Here is a 7,620-nt window from a genome sequence, read left to right on the forward strand (position 1 = left end):
CACTCATCCTTTATACTTGTCCATAATCCAGGACACCTGGGTGCACATGTGCAATTACCAAGGAACACCTGGGTGCATGTGCATATTTACATCAAATGCTGGCGAGATTCTGAATATATGAGGGGCCCTGACCATTTTCCTGTATTTTCCCAACATAAGGTATTTGGAAAACATTCTGTAATCTTAAGATCATGTCTCTATTTTTTAGATGGCCTGAATCCCTGGGCTGGGACCTTCAGAAGTAGTTTGTTTGTTTCTTCCTCTTATAAGACTAAAGTAGGTTAGAATTGTCAACCCTTTACCTAGGTCACATAATTCTCTAATAAAGTAGTTTCCCTTAAGTGGAAGGCCTTTGTTATAGTAAATAATCTAGTGTATTTTGAAATAGCTGCTCCCCCCACCTCCACTGTATTTCAGAACAGTTACTTTCCTTTCCTCTGCCCTGCCTGAAACAAAAGAGGCTCCTGATCTTAACTAGCAGAAACTGGTAGGGTTTCTGGGGGTAAACTTAGAAAGTTTGGGGGCTCACTTAAGACTGGCCCTCAGGAATTTTTAACTCAAGCTAGTCCATATTCAGCCTCCAGCAATGTGACAGCTACCATTTTATTTCTCCTACCACTTACTGGCTGCAGCAGCTTCTGCTCCTGGTAAGTAAGCTGATCTCAACTGCGATTCTCTATGTTTGCCTGTCCGTCCAGTTTTTCCTGTGATTCACTTCTTTGATGGATGTAAGAAAAGCCATTGACTTTCAGTCTGTTCAGTTTTTTTTTTTTTGCTGTTGTGAAGACAGGTGTGATAACTTCCAAGCACTTTACATGTCAGAGCTGAAGCTGGAAGTCACCCACGTACTTTTATTTTTTAAGTCCTGTCCCCCAGTTTTTCTCTTTAAAGTGCACCTGAAATAACCAGCTGAGGATCCTTCCCTGACTTCTCTCTGCTAAGTGAAGAGCTCCTCCCTGTGTGCTCTAGTACTTGGTGCAACTACAAGTATTACTCTCACTCTCTTGGCTCTGTGATTCTTTGACTGCGTGGAGAACAGGTGTTAGGACTTCTCTTTGTATTTCTAACATATGGTATAAATCAGTGTCTGCTTAATTGGAGGGAAAAGAAACAAACACTCTTCGCTAATTAAAAACAAAGTACTACTTTTATTTGGCTCATTTCTCCATTTATTAGAATAAACACATTTGGAGAGGCACAAAGCACTTAAGTTTTTACATGACTACAAAGTTATCACAAATCCTAAACTTTTTAGCCACAGATATTTTACCTTCTCCATTTAAAGGAAAAGCTTTCAAAACATCTGAGTTGCTTTATACACAGAGACCCTGAATATATGGGGGCTACATAATTTTAAATGCTTGTACTTCCTGTTTTAATAATTTTGTCTTTAAATGGAATCCAGCATGAAAGGAATTGAAATGTATAAGATCATGATGCAAATGCTTTGAAGAGATAGTGAAATTAATCTGCACTACACGAAAAAAGATGTGGTGTGCACAGAAGTTCTACAAGGATTCACTGAGCCATCTGGGCTTCCATGGCTTGTGCTGTCCATTCTGGTGCTGTTTGACTAATTTTCTCCAAAAGGTTATTCACTTGGAAACAAAGTGATTGGATCTGTTTGTCCCATGTTGGCAGGGCTTCTCGTGCTTAAAAAAAAAAAAAAGGAAGAAAAGAAAAGAATGTACAAAACTGAAATTACCCCTTTATATTCATAGCAAAAAAGATAAATATAGTAATATTAATTTTAAAAAGCTTATTCCAAAATCTTGGCTATCAAAATTAAGTTCATGGTTAAGAAATCACTGGCACAAAGTGTAAAAAAACAAAATCATACACTTGTATACACAGATACATGTTATCCTATTATTACTCATGAAAATAAAATAAAACCAACCAACTGAACAACCTCAACCACACCACCAGCACTAAAAAGAGACAGGCTCACTGAAGCTGTTTTTTCATTACTAGTGATTACTGATTTTACAAGACACTGTCACCTGCTGGAGAAAGCAAGTCTATTTATACATTCAAGGCTGTCTCCACCTGACTCTGAAGGACAAATATTACATATCGTTTACACCGAAAACAACAACAAAATCTTCTTGGTTTTTCTGTATACCAGCGATATATAATCAGAAATGAAAAATTGGGAGGAACATCCCATTCAAAACAGCACAAAACTTACAAAAAAAGGGCCCAGATTTAATGGAAAAAACAAAGTATAAAATCAAATAAAGAAAAAATAACTTGAGTAGACACAAATCACATTCCCAGATAAAAATATGCAAGATCACACTGTGAACAAGCCACAGGACTGCTTACTTTAAAATGGTTAGCTTTATGTTATGTGCATTTCAATTCAATTAAAAAAATAGTAGTAGGGGGGCGTAAGTTGCTTTATCTACAGTAAAATTTACTATAAATTTGTTTATGACCATATTGTTACACATCAGTGGAACCAGAGTACAGAAATAGATCCAAACATATATGTGGAACCTAACGTATGTCAAAGACACAATGCAATCAGAAAGAATGTTTTATTTAATAAATGACACTTACATAAGGCTATTCATCTAGAAAAAACTAGACCATACCCTAAAATTATACACAAAAATGAACAAAAGATGGATTAGATTTCTAAATATAAAACAATAAATAAAAATATTAGAAGAAATTTTAGGAAAATACTAGTTTTACCCCAAAGTGGGAGTATTTCTTAATCAATACAGAAAATTCAAAGCCATAAACTAAAAAATTGACATATTTGGCTGCATAAAATTTTTTTAAATGTTTATGGTATGCATTGCCTTCCAGAAAAACAACTGACAGAATGAGAAAAACATTTGTAACACATATAACAGACAAAGTTACAGTTACCATTCTACCAAAAGCTATAGCAAATTGACAATGGAAGGGCAGAAGGGGAGGTGTGGGGGAAGGGACGAAATAGACAAGAAAAAGTAACATTAATTTACACAAGTGGAAATGCCAGTGGCTAATACTCTTACATTGAAAGATATTAAATTTCACTAGTGCCAAGAAAATGTGCATTCTGACCCCCAGCCGAACCAAAAGCAGGATGTCATGAGGCTGCTCCCGCGCGTGGCCCTGCTGTGGTGAGGCAGCCAACCGTGCCCCGGGGCTGGAGGAAGCCAGGGACTGTGACGGCAGGGTCTACATCAACCACAACACAAGGAGGACCAGCTGGATCCATCCCCGGGACAGGTTAACCAAGCCCTTGTCATTTGCTGATTGTGTTGGGCATGAGCTGCCGTGGGGATGGGAAGCAGGGTTTGACCCTCAGATTGGTGTCTGCTACGTCGACCACACCAACAAAGCACACCAATAGAAGATCCAAGAAAACGGTGGAGGGGGGAACAGCTGAAAATGCTCAAGGACTCTCTCTCAGTGCTCAGGATGCACTCAGGACACAGAAGGAGCTGTGCCACGTGAAGCCACAAAAACTGGCTTTGGCCCTGCATGAATAAGTACAATTAAATGATGCCTATAGGGAAAAGTCAAGTTCTTGCACGAGCCCATTCTCAGGATCTTCATCCAATACTAAATATGATCCTGACATTTTAAAAGCTGAGATCTCCACTACATGATTAACGGTTAAAAAGCTGAAGAGAGAACTCTTACAGGTGAAGCAAGAACCGCTCTATAAAGAACACGGCTTTGACAAGTGATTATTACCCTTCTAACTTAATTTGACAATTGATTTTTAATCCCCACCTATAGCCAGCCAATAAACGGGTTTTGGAGCACTCCAACGCAAATGCATACTCTGCACCTCCTGCATACACAGTAAGTAAGGCAAGCAATGGGTATTTTTCTTGGTAAGAAAGAGATAAATGGGGTCGGGTGGGGTGGCAGAGATTCCCAAGCCAGCCTCCACTCCAACCATAGCAATATTGAAAAATATTATGGAAAGCCAAGATTTTGAACTGAGCTCCTGTGCTAGGCCCCAGCAAACCAGAACAAATCCAATTGGAGTAACTCATGCTAAATGCCACATAATCAAACTGAAACTTTAAGAAAGCAGACAGATCTCAAAACAGATCAGTTTTCCCTGAAAACAGGAGATTCCTGTCCACCTGAGTCAGCATGATCAGGAAGTTCCCTCTGCTTTAACCTTTGCACAAAAAGTAACCTGAAGTAACCTGATGTTAACCAATCAGCTTTTTTTCCTATTGTTCTGTTTCCTTATTTCCACCTTACAAAGGTGGGGAGCTCTCATTCTATTTTGCAGAATGAAGGCTTCCCCAGTTTATGAATCATAGATAAAAGCCAATTAGGTTTATTTTAAAAAACGAGGCTTTGAAACAGTGCAACAAATAGGTAGAAAAAAATGTCTGGAGGCCAGAGTGGGTATGAACTTAGTGAAGCCAAAGCATTCTAACTGAACTGAAGTCTATCAGAAAGGCTGTTAGCTCAGGAGAAAAGAAAAACAAGATCTGATGCAGAGTCTTGCTAAACTGCAGGAGCGGTTTCATTTGGATCGGAACATTGGCAGATCTGAGCCAGATTTGAGATCCAGTCCCGTGAACTCTCATTTATCTCTCTCCAGATAGACCCTGATGCTGGGTCACAAACCAGCATTCCTGGACATGTCGGAGTGAGAAGTAGATCAAATTTAGCTGAAAAGGTCAGGCTGAGCCTACAGCATGAAGAAGCCAAAAGAAGGTGGGGCTTCTGGTCAAGATGGCAGAATACGTGGTCCCCAGCATCACTCTCTCCCACAAATCAACCAATTTACAACTATTAAAAAGCAACAATATAGGGCTGACCCGTGGCTCACTCGGGAGAGTGCAGTGCTGATAACAGCAAGGCTACGGGTTCGGATCCTATATAGGGATGACCGGTTGGCTCACGGCTGAGCGTGGTGCTGACAACACCAAGCCAAGGGTTGAGATCCCCTTGCTGGTCATCTTTAAAAAAAAAAAAAAAAAAGCAACAATAGCCAAGCTGGGGCTGCTAGAGCTCAGGGGAAGAGGAGGAGAGACCTACAGAGTTCACGAAGACAGGAGAACCACAATGAAACAAAAGATTGCTCCCACCATTTCAAGCCCCAGCCACTTCAAGGCTGGCCCTGGTGAGCACATAGAGCAAGAGCTGGCAAAAGCCACTGCTGTGTCCTTCTTTGTGAAGTTGCTTGGAGGCAACACAGGAGAAGAGGGCCTTGGTGGCCCCCAGGCCAGCGAGACCACTAACAGGGTTCCCATGGACCAACATAGGAGCGAGGGGCCACAGACAACGAAAAAAAAGAGCCACTCAGATGCTGGTGAGTCATTGCAAGGGACCGGCGCATGGCCCATCCCATGGGAAGTGTTTGGAGTACAAGTGGTGGGGGAGACAGCCCCACAAGGGGAACACTGGGACACAGCATGGACAGCTAATATGCACCCCAGTCAGCACAGGACCACTCAGTGGAGACTGGTCAGAAATATGGAACCATAGGAGGTGTAGTTTGCTGAAAAGCCTCCAGCTCTGACCAGAGTTTCTACACAATCCAGGTGTGCCAGGCCTCACAAGACTGGGAAGTATACACAAGGTCAACAATTAAAACCTGAGCTGCACAAGAAGTCTTCCCTAGGGAATCAGCAGCAAAGCAGCAATTTAGCTCAACCATAGGGCTCAAGTGCTGGTTCCCACAGGAAGTTACCCCGTTTTAGAAGTAAGCAAAGGACAACAAATTAGTTCAAGGGCAGAGTTTAAGTGGTGGGAACAGTGAATAATCCAACACAGAATTGAAAGAGAAAACAAAATACCCACAGCTCAGAGACAAAGTTTGATATTAACTAGTCTACTACCACCAAAGAACACCTATAAAACCTAGAAGGACTGGAAGTGCGCCAGGCTCCCAAGCTGGGGTGGTGGGGGACTGAGGGCTTCAGCCACACCCCCTGATGACCACACCCAGCTCAGCAACAACCACGGAGCCTCCTCCACAGGAAGCACCCCAAGTTCTCCCTAGCCGGGGTGGTAGGGGGTCAAGAGCCTTGGCCATGCCCCCCAGACACCCACAACCAGCCCCACGATTACCACTCAGCCACCTCAGGAAGTGCCCCAGACTCCCGAGCCCAGGCAGTGGGGGACTAAGGGCTTCAGCCATGCCCCCCACAACACGCACACCAAGCCCAGTGATGACCACCCAGCCATAGCCACAAATGCCCCAGGCTCCCGAACTGGGGTGGTAGGGGACCGAGGGCTTCAGTCACACCCCTGTGACATCTGCATTCAGCCCAACGATGACAGACCAACCACTGGAAGCTCCCTTGTCTCCTCTGCTAGAATGAGGGGTGCCATAGGCCTGGACCAGGCCCCCTTCCTTCCTACTCCTCCCACTCTATTTCCTTCCCCCTTCCCCTCTCCCCATTCTCCCCAACTGCTCCACAACAACATCATAGAATGTCAAAAAGTAATAATAACAACAAATAAATAAGTTTTAAAAAAATTAGTTTCTTGAGGTTAGAAAGAAACTAGAAAAATATTTTTTATATTTTATCAACTTGATATAAATAAAGTTAAATTGTCCTTTCCCATGGTGACAACTCTGCTATACTACTCATCATATACTGGTTGTTTATTCAATACTTATTTATTTCTCATTTACAATGTGCTGAGCACTGGAACAGATGTTGGACATACCATGAAACATGAGACAGACATAAACCTACCACCAGGAAGCTTAGCTTAGAAGCGGAAACAGACATTTAGAAAAATAGTTGCACAATTGGAAATAAGATTAAAGCTAGGAAGAAATTCAGGGTGACTTGAGCACATAAAATTTAAAGCCATTATCTAATCTGGAGAGTCAGGAAAATCATTGATAAACATTGCTCAAAGTGAGACATGGAACAAACAGAAGATGGCTGGAGAGGGGTGGATATTTTAGAATGTCTGATGGGGAAAAAAACTTACAATGCTGAAAAAAATGAAAAGAACTTCTATGTGGCTGGATTGGAAAGAAAAAGCTAGAAAGTACTAGGCAGGGCTTTTTGGAGACTTGGTAGAACTTTGTTCTACAAGCAATGAGGAAGCCATTCATCAGAGTGCAAGCAAGAGAATAACATAATTTAATCATTTGGTTTTTGGATTTTTTTTTAATGTTTTCATTTTTAAAAGACCATAATCATTCTGGCTGTACTAGGGGAACTAAACTAGAAAGGAGCAATTCTACATGTGAGAAAAAAAGTTAAGAGGTTCTTTCTGAAGACCTGAAGAGGTTATGATAACAGAGGATTGTTGATAGTAAGAAATGAAGAAAAGTACATGAATTCCAGATATAACTAGGAGGTAAAATTGATGAGATGCTGGGCAGTGAAGGACAAGAGGGATCAAGGATAAGGAATGCTGGAGAAAATGAACAATGCGGTTTTGGGATGGCTGGTTGGGAGGTTGGTCCTGGGGGCCATACAGGAAGAGGAGATAATGAATTCAGTTTTGGACACGTTCACTCTAAGATGCCCACGAAGCAATCAGGTAGAAGCACCATAGAAGTCCATTAAACCATGAGTCTCAGACTCAGAAGAGGGATTTGCACTGACAGGTAAATCTACGCATTGTTTACATAGAGACAGTAACAGAATCAAAGGGAATCGATGAGATTAC

At 41.7% G+C, this 7,620-nt stretch overlaps 1 long non-coding RNA gene across 1 annotated transcript in view; it reads right to left on the bottom strand.

Moving 5' to 3' along the window:
* Positions 1-1,128: 1,128 nt before the first annotated feature.
* LOC103607147 overlaps positions 1,129-7,620 on the bottom strand; it is an 11,672-nt gene continuing 5,180 nt past the window's right edge. The window contains exon 3 of the long non-coding RNA XR_551941.1: positions 1,129-1,652. This is a non-coding gene — a long non-coding RNA (uncharacterized LOC103607147). The remainder of the gene's footprint in view (positions 1,653-7,620) is intronic.

The sequence above is a fragment of the Galeopterus variegatus genome, unplaced genomic scaffold, assembly GCF_000696425.1.
Source record: "Galeopterus variegatus unplaced genomic scaffold, G_variegatus-3.0.2 Scaffold7174, whole genome shotgun sequence".
Classification (NCBI taxonomy): Eukaryota; Metazoa; Chordata; class Mammalia; order Dermoptera; family Cynocephalidae; genus Galeopterus; species Galeopterus variegatus.